The sequence below is a fragment of the Hippopotamus amphibius genome, chromosome 13, assembly GCF_030028045.1.
Source record: "Hippopotamus amphibius kiboko isolate mHipAmp2 chromosome 13, mHipAmp2.hap2, whole genome shotgun sequence".
In the NCBI taxonomy this organism is placed as follows: domain Eukaryota; kingdom Metazoa; phylum Chordata; class Mammalia; order Artiodactyla; family Hippopotamidae; genus Hippopotamus; species Hippopotamus amphibius.
The window spans coordinates 76,718,819-76,740,035 of NC_080198.1; the positions used below are offsets into that span (position 1 = coordinate 76,718,819).

General features: G+C 36.9%; 1 protein-coding gene and 1 long non-coding RNA gene across 3 annotated transcripts in view; one reads left to right on the top strand and one right to left on the bottom strand.

Moving 5' to 3' along the window:
* The window catches only part of MYOZ2 (myozenin 2), a 38,942-nt gene extending 38,585 nt beyond the window's left edge, over positions 1 to 357 (bottom strand). Inside the window, exon 1 of the mRNA XM_057704399.1 lies at positions 192 to 357. The gene's annotated coding sequence lies outside the window, so the exon portion shown is untranslated. The remainder of the gene's footprint in view (positions 1 to 191) is intronic.
* Positions 1 to 21,217, top strand: part of LOC130834348 (uncharacterized) — a 176,403-nt gene that overhangs the window by 54,865 nt on the left and 100,321 nt on the right. The window lies entirely within an intron of this gene.

Here is a 21,217-nt window from a genome sequence, read left to right on the forward strand (position 1 = left end):
TCAATTACAGCAAACTGTAAGAATGAAGAAAAGGACACCAGATTAAACCAGAATTCTTTGGTAGTAGGTAGCATTTTAATATTGGCATCAACAGGTATGCTTTAAAGCAAAGAAAGCCCATTAATGAGTCACAACTCTGAACTTCCTTGGATAACTGACTAATAGAACATTCTAGGAAACAATATACATACCTTGCTCTTAGACCGTGCTTTTCAGGATGGATGAATCCCGATTTGTGGAAGAAAGATGGAATATGGATGGCACTTGGGCCCGATGGTTTTTATCCTTGAGCCTGGGACGGCATGGTCCCTAGCTCTGACTCAAACTGGGGACTGAGGCTTCTGAAGAGACTGGCATCCAGCTGACATCAACTGGCTATATATAGCACCAAATACTTCAGCTACTCATATCTTCCTGGCGAAAGGGAGGAACCAAGAAAGATTAGGTTCTCTCCATTGTGTTTCTAGTTTGTGAGATGGTTGAACGAACATACAGAAAGTTTTTATGGCGCACCTTCTGTTTGAAGAGGTACTACCCAAAAGAGATTTTTAAAACTTTTTAAGATGTAGCTCTCACATTACATCTTAATTGAGGTGGCAAAAGATACATACTGAATACATGAATTAGAACAGAATGATAGATTATTAACAATTAAAATGAAAGTATTGACAATAATATTTAAGGCGTTTCAAGAAGAAAGAAAGCAATATGGGGCAGATCAATAGTGCCATCCCTTAAGCAAGAGTGAGAACCTATGCAAAGTTCAGAAAAATGGGTGATATTTGAATGGCAAGGTGGGGGAGCACTTTGTAATGGGCATTAGAAGCTGAGCCTTGTAGGTATCTGAGTAAAAGTTTAGACTCATAGCTGGGTCATGAGTCTTTCTGAAGAGACCCTATAGAGAACAGTGCCTGCAAAGTTGACTGATCTCTGCAAGGTCTGAAGTCAAAGATTCCTGTTTGGGAGTCAAGATGAGAGGTCGGAAGTTAGGCCATGTTGGCCTCCTTGCTGGTCTTTGAACACAGAAGCATGTTCTCTCCCATATTCAGGCTTTGGCTTTTACTATTTCCCACTTCCTGGAACACAGTCTCCCCCACCACTTGGCTGACTCATGCATTCAGGACTCCCCCCAACCATTGATTCCTCATAAAGTCCTTCCCCAGTCACCCTGTCTAAAATATCACATGGTGCCACACTCTAGTCCCTTACTCTGCTTTATTTTAAAAAATATTTTTGTATTAGTTAAGATTAAAGTCGAATGGGAGTGACAGAAAATCCTAAAAACAGAAATTTCAAAAAGATGGAAGTTCGTTTTTCTCACATATAAACTTTGTTCAGAGGTAAATAATCTAGGTTTGGTATGATTGACATAATCATCGGGTGCAGTCACCTCTAACTTTTTGCTCCATTGTCCCTGAAATTCAGACTCTTGGGCCTAAATGACTGCTTCAGCTCTAGTCAGCATGCTCTTATTTCAGTCAGCAGGAAAAACAATGAGCAATGAGAAAGGCAGCAGGAAAAAGAAAAAGTAATGAAGGTATCCAAACATGTCCTGATACCGCTCAGATCTCTTTTGTTTACATCCCTTTGGCAGAACTTAGTCACATAGCCATACACAGCTCAAGAGGTTGGGAAATGTAGATTTTATTCTGGGTGGCCACACCCAGTTAAATTCAGAGGTTAATTTACTGACAAAGAAGCTAATGATTACTGGATGTCAACTCTCAATTTTTACCACAAGGACATAACATTATTTTATCTGTGTCTATATATCTATAACTATATCTAATCTATGTCTATATCTATACATCTATCTGGCTGGCTAGCTAGCTAGCTATCATCCATCTATCAATCTATCTCTATCATCTGTCTATCTGGTATCTCTTTTTCCTATTAAAATATGAACTTCATAAGGACTTAGGCTTTACATCTTCAGCAGCAAGAATTGTGTCTAGTATATTGGTGGACATTCAATACTCATTAAATGAATGTATAAATGAGTGGTTGGAGATAAATTGTGGAGTACATGAGTTTGGAATTCTTTTCCTATTATGTCAAGCACTTGAGGGAATATAGAATTGTAAATAAACAGTCACTTGAATGTAAGATGATGGTTGCTACTTAAGGGAGAAGTTGTTTTATATGCGACCAAAATAGGTGCCTGATCATAGGATTGACAGTAGTAAATGAATGGTAGATTTAAGCTAACTTATTGCAATTGCTTCTAAGTAAACATTTGCATTGAAGTTAGTAATTAGGTACCAATGAGAAACATTTAGCCAAGCCAATGAATTTAAATTCCCTCTCAAGACTCCTCAACTGCTTGTATATTCCTGCTTTAGCATTTACGGTGGTGTGCTGTTAGTCCAAGTCTCTCAAACTCTCAAAGTTTTTTCAGCTGTAAAATGGAGGTTACAGTATCTACCACATAGAACCATGGACATTTTACATGTAATAATTTTAGAAACTCTTGATACTTAGTAAAAGTTTAGTAAGTTTAATTTTTCCTTTTACTATTTTATTCCTGCAATATGAAAGGATTTAGAACCTTAGAATAATCAACTGCATTATTCAGTAAAAATTAGAATATATTTGGAAAGACCATTTTCCTATTTGGTCACCTTTATATGTTTCCAATTTTGTGTTATATATAGTTCTATAGGTTGAAATGGTGTCCTCAAGACAATAATTGTTATGTTGATTTTGGTTTCCAAAATGAAAGATTATTTTAAAAGATTTTAAAGGTTTTGAGGAATATAATAACTTACTTGTTTTTGTTTATTTCTGAATTATACCTAAAATTGTTTTGGCCTATACTTTAAGCTCATTTAAACATATCTCTGATAGCTTTCTGGTTTTTTGAGTTATTATTTGTTTTGAAAAGAAGAAAGAATTAGTCACTGGTATCATAGCTTTAAGACAGTATATACTATCCATTTGCTTCATGACACAACAGCTAAATTTTAAAAAGAACTTTAATGGTTATTATACAGCATTCCCAGATGGTCCATGCTGAATGCCAGTGCATTTAAATTTTAAATCAAGTCACAGTTAATATATTTTTGTTTCATCTACATAGAGGTCTGGCTCTAGATTAAACTTCCCTCAAATCTGTCATATTGCAATCTTTCTTTGTCTGCAGCCCCCACCCTCTTACCTCTAAGACCCAGGACTGCCCTGCTCCCTGTGTCCCCCCCACACCCACACACACTGTACAGTAGAAAAAAATCTCTCCTACCCCCAGGGTCTAAGTACCTACACTGGTCCTGCTAATCATTCCTGCCCTTAAAGTGTCTCCCGACCCTAATTTAAATAAGTAGTACTTTATTTTCCCCTCAAGGCCCTAAGTATTTTAAACTAATTGGTGCAAAAGATAATGATAGAATCTTTTACTGTAGGCAGAATAATGGGATTCTAATGGTAGAACCTGGTGCCTTAGGAGTCTAGTGAGGAAAAAGTTCTTGGCAGAGCTTTTAAACAGCCCTATAACCAAAACATTTCCATTTCTGGGCCTGCTGCAGTTGCATTTCCAACTCTTTTACCACTTGCTATAAGAGAAAAAAAGATTAAATAAGGTGAATTTTACTGCAAATATGCCACCTAACAAAAATCCACACCATGAGGACCCATGAAAGGCAACTTTATTCAGCCACTGGTAAACATGTGCCCTTTAGCCAAGTAGTAAAATAGTAAACAATGTCTACATTGAACTTCCTCTGACTGAGCACTTGTTTTTTAATTCCGTGTTTCTCCTTGTCCCATTTTCAGTCATTATTAGGTGGCTGTGGGCATTTGGAGATTAGGGCAGGGTCGGGGGGCCCAGGATGTGGGGACTGACTGTCTGCTAGGTGGGCAGACCGCACATTACCATACTGAGGCTAAGTTCTGGATTAATGCACACAGAACCCTGTAAACAGGGCAGTTCCCAGGCTAGCGCTGAATGACATATCTGAGAAGACGATCAGTTCTTTACCATCCTTCAGGGCCTTAGATATGGTAACCCTGGGAGGAAAGAATCTGCTTGAGGGCCTTCTTTGGTTAAGAATCCGCCTGCCAATGCAGGGGACACAGGTTCGAGCCCTGGTCCAGGAAGATCCCACATGCCGCAGAGCTACTGAGCCTGTGCGCCACAACTACTGAGGCTGCTCTCTAGAGCCTGCAAGCCACAACTGTTAAGTCCACATGCCACAACTACTGAAGCCTGTGAGCCTAGAGTCAGTGCTCCGCAACTAGAGAAAGCCCATGCACAGCAACGAACACCCAACGCAGCCAATAAGTAAATTCATTAAAAAAAAAAACTATTAAAAAAATAAAAGAAAGAATCTGCTTGAAAGGATAAAAAATGTGTAAAAACTCACAGCTGATGAGGCTGTGTATGGTAGCATGGGCTTTGGTTTGTGCAAAAAACCTTGTGCATTCTCCTTAATAGCTAATTGGCTTGCCATGCCTTCCATGGTTTCTATTTTCCTATGTTGAATAGGGTCCAGCTTACAGTTGATCTCCTTACCAGGGCAGAATAGTTATAAGCAGAGTTGTGGTGATTATCCTATTGGCCAAAGTGGGATAGTACAAGACAGATAGAGGCCTAAGTGCACCAACTAATAGTAAAAGGAACTATTACAGCCACTATTTAGTTACTATTTGCTAGGCATTTGTTTTGCAGATGAGGAAATTGAGGTTCTGAGAGATTAAGTAAAATCCCCCATGCATCATACTTGTAAATTATAGAGATAAAACTAAAAGTTGTTTCTCATTTAAAGGTTTTTGTGTTTTCACTGTATTGTGCAGAAATCTCAAAGTTCCTGATTTCTGAATATCTGTGGTGATACCTTCATGATAAAAATAAAGAAGTAGAGTTAAGAATGGTCAGGTTAACTATTTCAATGTGCTCCTTGTTGATTCCCTTTGGAATTTAGCATCCCAACACTAGGTTTACCTTGGCTGAGCTACTTTTTACTTATTAACATTGATGGCTCTTTCCCAGCTCATGTTTTTCTGGTTTGCAAACTTCTAGAGTTCCTCATGCTGTCTATCCTCAGGGTGCTTTCCTTTCCTTCAGCTGTGCAAATACTAACGTTATTAAAATGCTGAACATAAACAATGGAAACATGCCCATTTGCTGTGCAGACCTCTCCTTTCTTTCCTGGACCATGTACCACACACACAAACACACTTACCACCTTCTCTGCCAAAAATAAGGATTAAATCCAACTCCATCAAAATAATCCATTTATAGACAAGCCCAGTGTTTTACCTGTCTTCCTCTGCAAATTTATTTCTTTTACTTAAGCATTTCCTTCTAGGCTCTTAAATTAAGCCTTAAGGTAAACTGGGGAGAAAAGGAGAGGTAAACAGAGCCCGATGACCAGCTTGTCAAGGACAGAAGCTAACGTAATAGGGTTGGGAACCTGGAAAGAAAGAAAGTTTCATATGCAGGAATATTAAGAAAGAAGTTGCCAAAGAAAACCTGCAAATCATTTTTTTTCCTTTGCTTGCATAATCCCAGCATTTATCCAGAACTTTGTCACATTTCCTTTCACGATTCTAGCCAGCCTGTATTTTTCCTATCGTCTACAGAAGCATTTTCTTTCACAGTTTTCCCACCTGCAAGAAGTTATCCCTGCTTTTATATACAAATTTAGCATGACCTAATTAAACAAAAGGTAATTAAAAGAAACATGAAGTTTTTTTTAAAGGATGTATAGTCAAGGAACTTAGTGACAGAATCTGGATTTCACAGCCATGTATCACATGCTAGAGTCTCAGCTGCATGGTTATAAAATAAGGACAATCATAATATCAACATAAGGCTGCTGCATAACATAGTACTTATCTCAATGCCTGGCTCATATTAAGTGTGTAAGAAATGTTAGCCATTATTATTATCATCAAAAAGTTTAACTGTGGCATAAATGTGAAAAGATGACAATCAAAATATGTTGTCACCTTAAAAAATAATGGCATAACCCTCATTTGCAGACGAGGCACAGAGAGGTTAAATCACATGTTGAAGGTCACACAGATAGAAAAAGTAGAATAGTTCCTTAATGAGAAAGATGTGAATATGAATTGAACTGTGGGATTAACATACATAAATAAAGCATGTGTAGATCAAAAGAGGAATTGCTAAGAAAACAGTCAGAAATGAACAGTGAAGGGTCTGGTATATTTAATAAGTATATATCCTATGTGGGAGTGATTTTTCAGTGCATCAGAACCCAATGTCATGAACAAAATCTGAATTGTATGAGTAACTCCTTATTCTGATTCTGTGCTCCGATGCAGACTTTCACTAATCTACTGGTTTCCCATGCAGTTTGTCTGAAGCCAGACCAACGTACTACTTTATTTCATAAATTATGACACATTTTAAGAGTAAAAAATTCAGTGCCTAGTAATTGTTTATTGAATAAGTGAGTGGATGAAAGGATGAATCAGAAAAAGTTAAAGAAATTGGGGAGAAAAAAAAAAAAACAGGAGAGCAAAGTTCAAGAGAAAAGAGAATTTTAAGGCACTGTCAAATTCTACACAGAGATTACAGAGGATGACATGAGAAAAGGTCGTTGGATTTAGCAAGAAGTAGGTCATTGGCAGAATTTAGAGACACTTTTTAATGTGTTAGTCACAGAACCCAAATAGAAAGGATTTAAGGCAAGAATGAGTGGATGGGAAGTGTAAGCTACAAATGGAAACTATTTATTTAAAAGAACTGGTTGTGGACTAAAGGGGAGAGAGAGAGTTCAGTAGCTAAAAGGAAAGCAATTTTCATGTGTGCGTGCTTATGTATTTAGAAAGAGGAAACTTCGACAGTTTCGAGATGAAAGCAAAACAAAAATATTGATGTGTAAAACAATAAAAACTCTGATAATTTAAGATTTGAGGTGGTTCACTTCGGGATGGATGTAAGTCTGTGATGGTTGATCATTGGAGAGAAATCCTGGTAGGAGGGAAGAAGTATGTGCCATGCAAGGTTGAAAGGGAAATGTGCATGGAGCTTTGGCATCTGGGCCAAGTGGTGCCATCAGAAGGCCTTCCAGCATGCCATCATCAGGGTAAATTTACCAGGGACCAGGTGCTGAACAGATGCAGACATGCCAGCTTACCATTTTCATTAGTCTTAGCTTGTGCCCCATCAGTTCATTGAAATTACTTTTGAGACAAGTGACCTCCTTGATGGCAGATCCTAATCTGTCTCCTGGCCTTCTTAACTGTATTCCAAACTGCAACTAGAAAACTCATTTTAGTGTCCCACAAACATCTCAACATTAACATGCCCCAAACTGGGCTTATCATCCCCTTATATGAGCTCCTTATCCTGAATTCCCAATCTCAGACAATATACTCATCACTACCTGCCCAGTAGACCAAACCAGGAATCATCCTGGAATCCTCTTTCTTCCTTTTCCCTCTTACAATCTCGTCAAGCTCTTAAATCATTTTTGGACTTGGGGGATGGAAGTCTACCTCTACCGCACCCCTCTTACCCAAAGAAAGAGATGAAATAATAATCTGATTGTTGGCTCCCAAGGCACAGATCTGCTTAGGCTGAGTGGTGACTGTAGCCAAAATGTGTTCAGAGGATATACAACTAGGTATTGTTTCATTCTTTGCTACCTTTTCCAAGCAAGCAACAAAAGTTGTGAGCAACTGCAGTTCCAGTCTTCTTTTCTCTTCTGTTTTCAATTTTATATGACTGATAAGATTTATTGAAGCTATGTTTAGGCTTGGGGTTGGTAGGCTCTTAGGCCTCTACCCATGTTCATTGTTTGGAACTTAAAAGTTTTACAAACAGTGGTTTTTCCTTCAACCTGATGAGTCTTGGTGAGTCTCCAGTGATTTTTCTATGGTCTCCTTCTACATATTTCTACCTCCTTGAAACCTTCTCTGACCTTCCCAAGTAGAGTTTGTGCTTGCTCTTGGGCTGCTTGCTCTTCTGGGCTTATGTTGTATTATGTTTATATGTATAATACATCTGTTATTATATTCAATCTCTTTATTCTAACAAGGCTTTGTTCCAACAAGGCTAACATACATTATGAATGTAATGTATGTTAGTTCCTTTCACCACCATTAGCTTAACCATCCATTCTCCATTCTTACCTCCTGATTCCATGATATGCAGTGGTGGCTCAAGAAATGATATTGATTAGGGGACCTTTAGCTCCTTTATTTTGTATCAGAGCTCTTGATGCCAAAATGGTGTGCATGCCATGCAAACAGGACTTTAACACACCTCAAATAAAGTCAAAAAATGCATCAGTATTACCTTTTCTCTTGAAAAGCTTTCATTCCTGATTCCAGAAAACCATATAATCTTGGTTTTCCTCCTCTCTTCCTTCCTAGTTTTTTCTTTCTTTTTTTTTTATAAATTTATTTATTTTATTTATTTATTTTATTGGCTATGTTGGGTCTTTTTTGCTGTGTGTGGGCTTTCTTTTAGTTGCAGTGAGTGGGGGCTACTCTTTGTTGTGGTGCGCGGGCTCCTCCTTGCCGTGGCTTCTCTTGTTGCAGAGTACAGGCTCTAGGCGCATGGGCTTCAGTAGTTGCAGCACATGGGCTCAATAGTTGTGGCTCACGGGCTTACTTGCTCCAAGGCATGTGGGATCTTCCTGGAGCAGGGCTCGAACCCGTGTCCCCTGCATTGGCAGGCGGATTCTTAACCACTGTGCCACATAGGAAGCCCCTTCCTAGTTTTTTCATTCAATGAATATTTATTGAGCAACTATCATATATTAGTTACTATTCTAGGCAGTGGGTAGTAAATAAAAATTTTTAAATCCTCACCTTCGTGGAGCTTGCATTCTAGTAAAAGAAATAGGCATAGGGCAAGATAAGAAAAAAGTACTGTATGTTAGATAATAAGTAGGAAGAAAAACAATAAAGCAGGGAAAGCAGACAGCATTGTTGGGAGCAGGGATTGTGCTTTTAGATAGAATGACTGAGGAAGACCTCAGTGAAAAGATGACATTCAACTAAAGATCTGAAGGAGATGCAGGAGGAAGCCAGAAGGGTATATTAGGAGAAGAACAGCCCAGCAAGAAGGAGCAAGTATAAAGGCCCTGAGGTGGTAACGTGTCTGATATATTTGAGAAAAGTGAAGAGGCTAGTGTGACTAGGCAGAGTAAGGGAGAGAGAAATTAGGAGATTGGTCAGAGATAATGTAGGCCTCATCAGCCATCAAGGACTTAGTTTTACTCTAGGATGAGAAGCTGTTAGAGGGTCTTATCCAGAGAAATGACATGATATGACTGCAGTCCTAATAGGATCACTCTGGTTGCTCTGTGGAGAACAGAGCACAGTGGAGCCAGCGCAGACCACTTAGGAAGGCTCTTGCAATAATCTAGGCAAGAGATGGTGGTGGCTTGGTCCAGGGTGGAGAGCAGTGTATGTGGTGAGAAGTGGTCAGATTCTGGATATATTTTGAAAGTAGAACCAATAGAATTTGCAGATGAATTGGATATAAGATATGAGCGGGAGAAATGACTCCAAGTTTGGGGAACTGCAATGGGAAGAATCAAGTTTTCACCCTCTGAGATTTGGAAGACTGAGAGGATTGGATTTTGCGGAGGATGTCAAAAACTCAAATTTGGAAATGTTAATTGTGAAATGTCTGTGAGACATCCAAGTGAAGATGTGAAGTAGCCAATGTTATATATGAGCTAGAATTTCAGGGAAGAACTCTGGAGTAGAAATATAAATTTGAGAATTGTCAGTGCTTACATGATATTTAAAGCCTTTGAGACTGGATGAGATCCTCTTTGCTGGTTCCTATTTAGCAACCCAAGCTCTTAATGCTAAAATGCTACAGGGCTCAGTCTTTGAACCTCTTCTTTTCTGCCTATACTCACTCATCTCTTGTTCTTTCCCCTTTCTCTCATGCTCTTTATCAAATCTGGTCAGCAAATCCTGGCTATATCCTGCATTTTGAAGGCTTCAAAATAAATCCAGAAACTGACCCCTTCTCACTGTTAATACTCTGATCCATTTCGTTTGCCTAGATAACTGCAGTAACCTCAAAGCCAATCTTCTGTTTCTGAAACTGTGCTCCATAGAGTTAACAGAAGCTGATGACTAACAGGAATTTTTGAGCTTGTCTTGCAGAGCGACAGATAGGAAAAAGCTTGTTAAAAAGCCCTCTGCTTGTAAACTGCCTTCACTGATTAAGCTTGCTTTAGTTATTGTTCTCTTTCTTTCTCTTCCTTCCTTCCTTCCTTCCTTTCTTCCTTCCTTCCTTTCTTTTTTCCTCCTCTTTAATTGCATATCTTCCCAGCTTCACATAGCCCAGTTGTATTGCAGGACCTTGGAGTCAGCTCTTGTCCGGTGAGAGCTGGTTAACACTGATTAGACCAGCAACATTAAAACTGGTCCTGCTCAGGTGTCTGAGGAATGGCCTTTTGATGTCAGAGGGCCAGAAAACTCCACCCTCAGATCATACTAAGCACCTCCGTTTTTGAATATGCAGAAGCATATAACCTGGATACATCTGCACAAAATGCTGATTATCTCGCCTTTTTCCCTACCTCTAATCACTTTTCCCCTTGCCTAACACCACCCTGCCCCTTTCAGAAATATTCCACTACCCTTGACTTCAAGGAGGCAGATCTGAAACTTGTCCTCCCAGTCTCTATCTCCTCACTTTCTACCTTGCTTGGCTGCCTTAGGTATATACTCTTTCTCTGTTACAAACTTCCACATCTCAGCGTTTGGCTTGCTGTCTATCAGGGAGACGGGCTGGTTCAGTAACATTTCCACATGTATCTCACTTAGGTTCTCAAAAAGTAACTAGAACTTTTTAAAAAATTAAAATAAAATTTTACTCCTCTGCTCAAGATACTCTAATGCTCGAATGGTTCCTATCTTGGAGTAAAATCCAGTCCCAAAAATGGCTTAAAAATATCTTCCACAATCATATTATCTGATAACTCATTGACCAACACCTTCTATGCTCTCTCTTACTTTTGCTGTTCTAGACCCCCCAGTCCTCTTTGCTTTTCTCAGACATCCTAGGCTGTTCCCTCTGAGAGGAATACTTTGTTCCAGATATCTGTGTGGCTCGCTCCCAAACCACATTGGGCCTTTACTCAGTGCCACCTTCTCAGTGAAGCATCCCTTGTCCACCCTATTAAAAAATACACCACTTACTTCCCCTAGAATTCCTTATCCTCCCAGATTTATTTTTCTCCATAATACTAATCACTGTCTTCATATTTATGTAAACACCATGAATGCATGAATTATTTTCTATTTTGTTCCCTGCTGTATTCCTAGCATCAAGAATAGTATCTGACACATTGTTGGCACTTAATAAATATACTTTAATAAATGGATGAATGAGATAAACATACAGTCTAAGCAAAAGCAGTCTGCTTGCTATGTGAATATTGTTTTAAATGAGTCTCCTGCACCCTCGTCCCTAAAAATCCCCTCTAGGCTCCTAAATGAAATGCTGAAACATCCACAGATGGTACAGTAGAAAGTACATGCTGTGGGGCTCAAGAGTCATACTGAATGCTTCTTTAGTTCATGCCTATGGCAGACATTTATAAAAATGATTAAAATATGTTTTGAGGAATTCATAGTCCAATTGAGGAGAAAGTTGTGTGCAATGTGACTTGCATAAAAAGAACAAACTTTAACATAAGTATTCACAACTTTCCCTTTGGATGCCAATTTGTAAAGAATTTTTTCAGCCTAAGGCAGCAGAGAGCTGCAAATTTGAAAGAAGTTGGGCAGGCTTCCTTCATTTACATTAAAAAGGGGAGGAGTGGCTCCAGAAAGTTTTTCTCCTGAATGGCCAGATTGGAAAGGAAGGAATTGGGTAGTGATAATAAGAAGGAAGGAGTATGATCAAGTCATAATTGTAGACTTAGAGTTTGGCAATATGGATGCGAAGAAAGAGAAGGATTTTGGGAACAGTTTCCATAAGAATTGAAGGAAACCAAGTGGATAAAGAGAATCTTTAGATTATTTATGGGTCAAGTAAAGGAACTGTCCTTTCTTTCCTCTAGAATATTGCAGTTTTATGACCACTTTTTCTTTTTGAGAGCATTCAAATGGCTTGGTTGCAAATGTACCTCTAGGAGGCTGAATAAAGTCATCTAATATTTGCTATTTGACTTGGAAAATGTCTTGTTTCAAAATGATAATTTCAGTTTTGCCTAATATACAGCAATTCATTCTGACTATAAGTAGTGAAGATCAGAGGCTGTCCCTGGCTTTTTTATCAAAACATGACATGAGCACAGAGGAGAATGTCTGTGAAGGGAAATATTGCATCTGCTACTTTTATAAAAGAAATCTATGAATCTATATGTATACACAAAACTCCTTTTTATCTAGAAGGTACTGCATTTGTACTTTCATTATTTGCTCTCTGGAATACTTTCTTTCCTCTCTCTTTTTCCTCTTTTTTTTTTAGTTTCCTTTTTTTTTTTGTCTTAAATGTTAAACCATTTTTATACCATAAAAATTATAAAATTTTGTTAATGTTATGTGTTTTTCTTTTTAAATTTTCGTCCTTTTATACAGGGACTCATTAACTAACTGATGAACTGGCCCAAGCAAGGACTAGAAAGACCCTTCTCTGTTAAGGGATCTCTGAGTGAGGGATTTCTATATCCCACAAGTGGATTATCACAGTATCAGTATTAGGTTTCCATATATGTTTGTCTGTTTTTATGACATCTATCATGTTCCACTGGTCTGTTGGTCTATTTCCATCCCAATATCACACTCTCTTAAATTTTGTAACTTTATAATGAATCTGTATCTGGCAGGGCAAGCAGTACCCTATTTGTTTTTCTTCTTTAAGATCTTAACTTGTCTTGGATCTTCCACATACATATTAAAATCATTTTGTCAATGTCAAGAACTGTGTGAGTTCTGAAATTTTAGCATACTTGCAAGCCAACAAGTTAGCTTACCACAGTTTCATGAATGCTGACAGAAGACATGAACTTCTGAGTCAGAGATTTATTTGGGCCTCCCGGGTGGCACAGTGGTTGAGAATCTGCCTGCCAATGCAGGGGACAGATTTGAGCCCTGGTCCAGGAAGATCCCACACGCTGCAACAAGAGAGGCCACTGCAATGAGAAGCCCACGCACCACAACAAAGAGTAGCCCCCGCTCACCGCAACTAGAGAAAGCCCACCCGCAGCAGAAGACCCAACACAGCCGATAACTAAATAAATAAAAATAAATACATAAAATTTATTTATAAAAATAAAAATGCTAATGCTGAAGAGATACCTTAGATCAATTTTAAAAAGAGAGAGATAAAAGACTTTATTTAAGGCACAGTAAGCAGCATGAGCTTCATATTCACATCTATTCTCCTTGTCTCCAAGTCCCATGGGGGCAGTGTGGATAGGCTCAGATGGATGCTTGCATATGCACTGAGTGCATTATAGAAGAGGAACCCTAAGCTTAGGGAACTGGAATCTTTTATAATGGGCAGAAAGTATGAATGCTCTTTGCTCCAGAGGGAGACACTATAACCTTCCAACACTGTTCATTATGCAAACATCCCTGACAAGTTAGTTCAGAATGAAATCAGTCAATGTCTCTTATTTTCTAGTTTTTAAAATATTCTCTTATTTTAAAAAGCTCTGCTATATTTGCAGTGTTCCCCCTTTTCATTCCTAATATTGTTCATTTTTGCCTTACCTCTTTTGCCCTGGATCAACTTTTCCAGAGGTTTGTTAATTTTATTAGCCTTGTTATATTGTATCCAAGAGTAAAGGAGGTAGGTTTTACATAGAGTTCTTTGAACTGAAATCTTCTAAAAGAGTTGCATGTCTTTCTGAAAGAGGAAAATCTCAAGAATTTTGTGCTAAGTGACCTGTTTAGAGCCAATAATGCCATTCTAGGATTTGAATGCACTAAGGCCCTTGATGACTCCTTGGACGCATATCATATTTTCTTATAACTAGTTTCATTGTGCGTCTTCATCTGCTCACTTTTGCATGAGTACAGTATAATAGAAGCAGCTTATGTGGCCTCATGTCCTTTCCTTTTTTTTTTCTTAAATATTTAAGAGTTGTATGCCTTTGTTTCACTTTGTTTTCAATCCCTGTATTTCTCTGGTATTTTGAACAGTTTGAAATGAGTCTGATTTCACTTCCTAAGGACTCATACCCATAAAACCTATCAAAAAACAATGATTAGTTTTGCTTATGCCTGAAAGCATGGATCCCAACACACTCTGCTTCTGTTTCTAGCGTGATTCTGAGTCATGCTTTAAAAAGAATGTTTAGCACTTAGCAACCCAGAGTTCAGTCTGGCCCTGAAGTCACATTGTTTGGTTTGGGATGTAGCATGTTTTTAAAACAATGGATTCCTGTCTCCACTCCAGACCTACCAAATTTGAAACTCCATGAGTGCATGAGTGGAGGTCAGGGAATACAGTTTTACAAAACTGTACTTTTAGCTCTGAGGACTTCTTCTCTGGGAAGAGCTGAGAGAGCAAGTTATTTGGCTAGAAAAATGGAGGTAGGGTTGAGGAAGACTTCACAGAAGAGCTTTTTTTTTTTTTTAAATTGTCTGAAAGATGAATCAAATATTTGTCTGATGAGGAAGACTAGGGAAGGATATTTTACACAGAAGTGGCATGAGTCGCACAAAAGTGAGACTCCATGGCATATCTTTGAGAGCTGTGAATGGTTTAGTGTGACTAGATGGATACCAATACAGAAGTAGAAATAACAGAAGAAGAATCAGGAAAGTAGATAAGGACTAAATTGTGAAAAGTCTGGACTGATAAGGAATTACATTTTATTTCATGGGAAATAGAAGTCATCAAAGGATTCGTAAATATGATAATAATGTGGCAAGATTTTTATTTTATATTATAACTGTGGCAGCATTGTGGAGGATGAATTCAAGGAAGAAACTGGAGACAATGAGATTGATTGAAGATTTAATTAGAGTAGCTCAGAAGAATGAGTATAAGACAGTTGTTGGGGAAATAGAGGAAAAGGGCATAGATTGAGAATCATTCATTTACTCAGTAAATATTTGTTAACTATTTTGTACGTGCTAGCTGTGAGCCCTGTGCTAGCTGTTAGGAAAAAACCAAACCAAACCATGAATGTGCTAAGGCAAATAAAAAATATGTAACGTGTGTTTGTGTGTGTATGCATGTGTATATGTATATGAAAAAATAAATATTTTTAAGATAATGGTATCCTCTTTGTGGAAGAAATATAATTTTACTTTTATCTTCTTAGACATTATTGAATCTTCTAAAATGTCTACAGTGTCAGTGTATCACATTTTAAAATTTTTCTAATTTTAAAGTGTATATATTGTTTTGCCTCCCAAAATCCTAGTAAGAAGATAGACATGTGAACCACAAATATAACAATACAATAGTTACAAGGGAGATATGTTCAAAAAAATACTGAAAAGGCAATCAGTAGTATCTAAACATGCCTTCAAAAGACAGGGAACCTTCACGAAGGAAGCAGCATTTCAAGTAAAGCTCGTAGGATTTGTGGGAATCCCAGAGAAGAGATACTTCAGGCAAAGGAAACTCAAATTAATTGGAAAATTTATCTGAGTGGAGAGGCAGATGTCAGATTCTGAAGTCTTTTATTCTTTGTGAAAGTGTTTAGAATTTATCTTATAATCTATTATGAAAATGCAAGCTGGAAGAAGACAGCAAATGTTCACACCATGAAGGCCATTCTGCAGCAGTACAGAAGTTAGATTGAGGTGATTTGGAGTGAAATTGGAAGCAGGCAGGAAAATCAGTAAAGAGACACTTGTTATAGTTTAGGTGAGAATGAACAAGCATTAGTGATTTGGCCAGATGGGTGGGCTGGTATCTGTGTGTATTTACATGCATGTGCATGGGTATGCAACACATATGTGTTTGGTGGGTAGATAGTGAAAGGAGCAGAAATTATCTAATTTCTGATGTCTATCAAATTATCAAATTACTTTTTTTTTCCTCAGTTGAGGGGATAATGGTGTTATTCACTGTAATACGAAATACATGACTAACAGACTGGTGAGTTATGGTGAGTTTAAGGTACAAGTGGGATAGTCAAGTGGAAAATTATAAAGATTAAAAAATCAATAAGACTTGGTCACTGCTCAGATATAGTTGGAGGAAATGGTTGTGAGGTATTCAAATATGGGAAAAAGAATGAGGAAAGAGTTGGAGAGGAGTGAAATATTGAATTTGACCTTGAGTGTTATAAATTATTTTATGACTATATAGCAGAGTGATTAAAATCTAAACTCTCATAATGCTTAAGACTACTTGAGTTAAAATCCCAGCTTTAACACTTGCTGAGTGTATTGCCATGTATCCCCAAATTATTTAACCTCTATGAGGCTCAGTTTCCTTATCTGTAAAATAGAATTAATGTTAGTCTTAACCCATAGAGTTGTTGTGAGAATTAAATGAAATAGTTTATGAAGGGCACTAGAAGTAATACCTGGAGCATAATTAGTGTTAGTTATTATTTGGATTATTTAAGAATAATAAAGAAGAATTTTGATCTTAAATGATGAAAAATGTAGTTGTGTGAAACTCTTTTATGAAGAAAAAATTTCTTTGCTGCTTGGTTACCATAGAGAAGGTAACCTTTCTATCTGTGTTTTGGTTCATGGATCAAAGTGAGGCAAAACAAGTAGAGCTTTCAATAGAAAAAAATAACTGATGTTCTAGTCAAGTTTTTGAAATTTAGTTCACAGTTGTCCAAAATATAAGACAATAAGACAAAGAACAAATCTGTGTTGTCTCAAGACATGGCCCTAGGGCTTCCTAGGTGGCGCAGTGGTTAAGAATCCGCCTGCCAATGCAGAGGTCACGGGTTCGATCCCAGCTCCAGGAAGATCCCACATGCCGCGGAGCAACTAAGCCCGTGTGGCAAAAAAAAAAAAAAATCTTCAAGACAGAGCCCTGTTGTGTCCATCATGAACATGAGGCTCTCTTGGTCTTTTCTGGGCATGGTAGATTATTTTGGATCTCCAAGCTAGGTAGTTTGAAGACACATTTCTCATTTAATGTCCTAACCATTGCTTCCTTTTTTCTTATTATAAAGTGTTACAGACACAGAAGTTAGCCACCAAAGGGAAGTGGAAGCCTGGAACATGATGTCTGGCTATGTCCTCTCATTTGCTATGCGTCACGTTGGTTATATCTTTTTATTTCTTAAGAATAACTACAAAGAAATGAACAGCTAGGCTTTCAAGGTTTTAGTGACTTTTCTTCTTAAATGCAAAAGATGAGTGGATTTTAAGAGAGACAGTTGGGTACTTTTCTAAGGCTTGTTTTGTTTTGTTTTTTCTTTTTCTGAAATAGTAAATGAATCACATGGTCTGATTATGTAAATACCTACATCCTCTAGTGATAAAGGTGCCAGCTGATTCACATATCTTTTCAGATTCTTATTCTTCTTAGAAGAATACTTTTGAGTGTCTATTGTATAACAGTAATTGTTCTAGGTACTTTGCATATTTTAATGAATTTAGTATGCAAAACAGCCCCATGAGGTAAGTACTATTGTTATATGCCATTTTATAGGTATTGAGAAACAGATTAAGTAGTTTGCCTTAGTAAGCAGCAGTTTGACTCAGAAGTTTATGAGTATAACATTCATAAATGCTCTAGTATATATTAGTTATTGAGTTTAACACTCATAAATGCTCTAGTATATATTAGTTATTTTTAAATAACTGGTTAAAAAATCATGATAAGGCTTACAGAAGTATTTTTAAATAGTTTGGATATATATATTCAATAATGTATATATTTATATATAATAGGTGCCATATTATATATCTTTAGTAAAAGATGCACAAATTCATTACACTTTTTTTAAAATAAATTTATTTATTTATTTATTTATTTATTTATTGGCTCTTTTGGGTCTTTGTTGCTATTTACTGGCTTTCTCCAGTTTCAGTGAGTGGTGGACGGGCTTCTCAGTGCAGTGGCTTCTCTTGTTGTGGAACACTGGCTCTAGGCGCATGGACTTCAGTAGTTGTGGCATGTGGGCTCAGTAGTTGTGGCACAGGTGCTTAGTTGCTCCACAGCATGTGGAATCTTCCCAGACCAGGGCTTGAACCCATGTCTCTTGCATTGGCAGGTGGATTCTTAACCACTGCACTACGAGGGAAACCCATTACACTTTTTTAAACTGCAAAGTAATAGGCCATTTACAACAAACCCCAGACAACATAGTACTCAATGGTGAAAAGCTGAAAGTCTTCCCACTAAATTTCAGAAACAAGACAAGGATGCCCACTCTCACTGCTTCTATTTTACATAGTATTGGAAGTACTAGCCACAACAATCAGATAAGAAAAAGAAATAAAAGCTACCCAAGTTGGAAGGGAAGAGGTAAAACTGTCACTATTTGTGAATGACATGATACTCTGTATAGAGAACTCTAAAGTCTCCACCCAGAAACTATCAGAATTAATAAATGAATTCAGCAAGGTTGCAGGATAAAGGTTAATATATAGAAATCTGTTGCATTTCTATACATTAATAATGAAACGTCAGAAAGAGAAAGTAAAACAACAATCTTGTTTAAAATCACATTAAAAAGAAATAATGAAAATAAATAAATAAATAAATAAATAAATTTAAAAAACAGGAATAAGCTTAACCAAGGAGGTGAAAGTCCTATACTCTGAAAATTATAAAAACATTGATGAAGGAAATTTATGATAATTCAAATAAATGGAAATTTATTATGTGCTCTTGGATTGGAAAAATTAATATTATTAAAATGGCCATACTACCCAAAGCAATCTACAGATGTAATGCAATCTTTATCAAAATACCCATGACATTTTTCACAGAACTAGAACAAATAATCCTAAAATTTATATGGAACCACAAAAGATCCTGAATTGCTAAAGCAATACTGAGAAACAAAGAACAAATCTGTAGGTATAACTGTCCCAGAATTCAGACTATACTACAAAGCTACAGTAATCAAAAAACCATGGTACTGGCACAAAAACAGATACATAGATCAATGAAACAGAATAGGGAGCTCAGAAATAAACCCACACACCTATAGTCAGTTAGTCTGACAAAAGAACCAAGAAAATACAGTGGAGAAAAGACAGCCTCTTCAACCAGTGGTGCTCTTTGGACACTGGACAGCCACATGTAAATCAGTGAGATTAGAACATTCCCTCACAGTGTATACAAAAATAAACTCAAAATGGTTTAGAGACCTAAATGTAAGACCTGAAATCATAAAACTCCTAGAGAAGAACATAGGTGGAACACTCTGATATAAATCATAACAATGTTTTCTTGGAATATTCTCCTAAGACAAAAGAAATAAAAGCAACAATATATAAATAGTACCTAATTAAACTTAAAATCTTTTGCACAGCAAAGGAAACCATTGACAAAACAAAAAGACAATCTATGGTATGGGAGAAAATATGTGCAAATGATATGACCAACAAGGGCTTAATATCCAAAATATATAAACAGATCATACAACTCAATATCAAATAAATAAATAAATAAATAGCCCAATCAAAAAATGGGCAGAAAACCTGGATAGTCATTTTTCCAAAGACATACAGATGGCTAACAGGTACATGAAAAGATGTTCAACATCACTAATTATTAGAGAAATGCAAATCAAAACCACAATGAGGTATCACCTCACACCTGTTAGAATGGCTATCATCAAGAAGTCTAAAATAACAAATGTTGGAGAGGATGTGGAGAAAAGAGAACCCTTGTTCACTGTTGGAGGGAGTGTAAATTGGTGCAGCCACCATGGAAAACATTTTGGAGATTTTTTAAAAAACTAAAAATAGAATTAACATATGATCCAGCAATTCTGTTCCTGGTATATTGAGAAAAACTGAAAACACTGACTCAGAAAGATACATGCACCCCAGTCTCCATAGCAGCACTATTTACAATAGCCAAAACATGGAGGCAACCCAAGTGATTGGGTTAAAAGATGTGGCATATATATAAACACTATGAAATATTAACCATAAGAAAAAGAATGAAATACTGCCATTTACAGCAACATGAATGGATCTAGATAATATTATGCTTAGTGAAATGTCAGACAGAGAAAGACAAATGCTGTTTGATATCCCTTAAATGTGGAATCTAAAAAATAATACAGATGAATGTATATGCAAAACAGACTCACAGATACAGAAAACACACTTGTGGTTACCAAAAGGGAGAAGGAATGGAGGGAGGGACAAATTAGAGGTATGGGATTAATAGATGATACAAACTACTATATATAAAATAGATAAGCAACAAGGATATACTGTACAGCACAGGAAATTATACTCATTATCTTACAATAACCTCTAATGGACTATAATCTGCAAAAATACTGAATCACTATACTATACACCTGAAACTAACACAATATTATAAATCAACTACCTTTCAGATTTTTAAAAAAGTGCTTTACATGTATTATCTCATTTGATACTCACAACAGCCTTATGAGTAATTTTTGTCCCCATTTTCAAATGAGAAAATGAGGTTCAACAAGATTACTTACTCAAGGTTGCATGGCAAGTAGTGAAGTTGGGACAAGAATTTACATCTGTCCAATGTTTTCCCCACCAGACCATCTTCTTACTTTCATAAACAGTAATCCCACAGTGCCTTTGCAGGGTAGAGGAAGCATGGGGCAAAATGGGACATTTTTTGAAACAGATTTTTTACTGAATCATAGAAAAGTGCAAACTAAGGTAAACATTTATTATTTGTACTACATTTAATACCAAAACTGAATTTCAAATGAAGAGTTGTTAGATTATTTCCTGGCTTCCTTCCTTCCTTCCTTACCACAAGATCCAGTCTTACCTAGTCCAGTTTTAGAAACTGCAGTTTTTCACAATGAATATATTGGAAATTAGGCTATCCTCTTTACCTGCCTGTTGCTCTTTAAAATTTTTTTCCTTGAATAAATTTAAAGTATTTCTGAGAAGAATTGAAAAATTTGTTTGATTTTACTTAAGGCCATTCTAAAAACTGATCTCTTGCTGTTAGTATTCACTGAGATTAGTTTTGAGGTAATTAATTGTGATAATATCATAGCCTAGTACAGTTTATCCTTTCTGCTTTTTGTTTGTTTGTTTTTAAAATCCACAATGCCCTTTGGAGATTAATCAGTTTGCTCTGCTGCAGACAGTACATTAATAAAATAATAGTGTTTAGAATCTTCTAAAGCCATCCTCTTCAAGC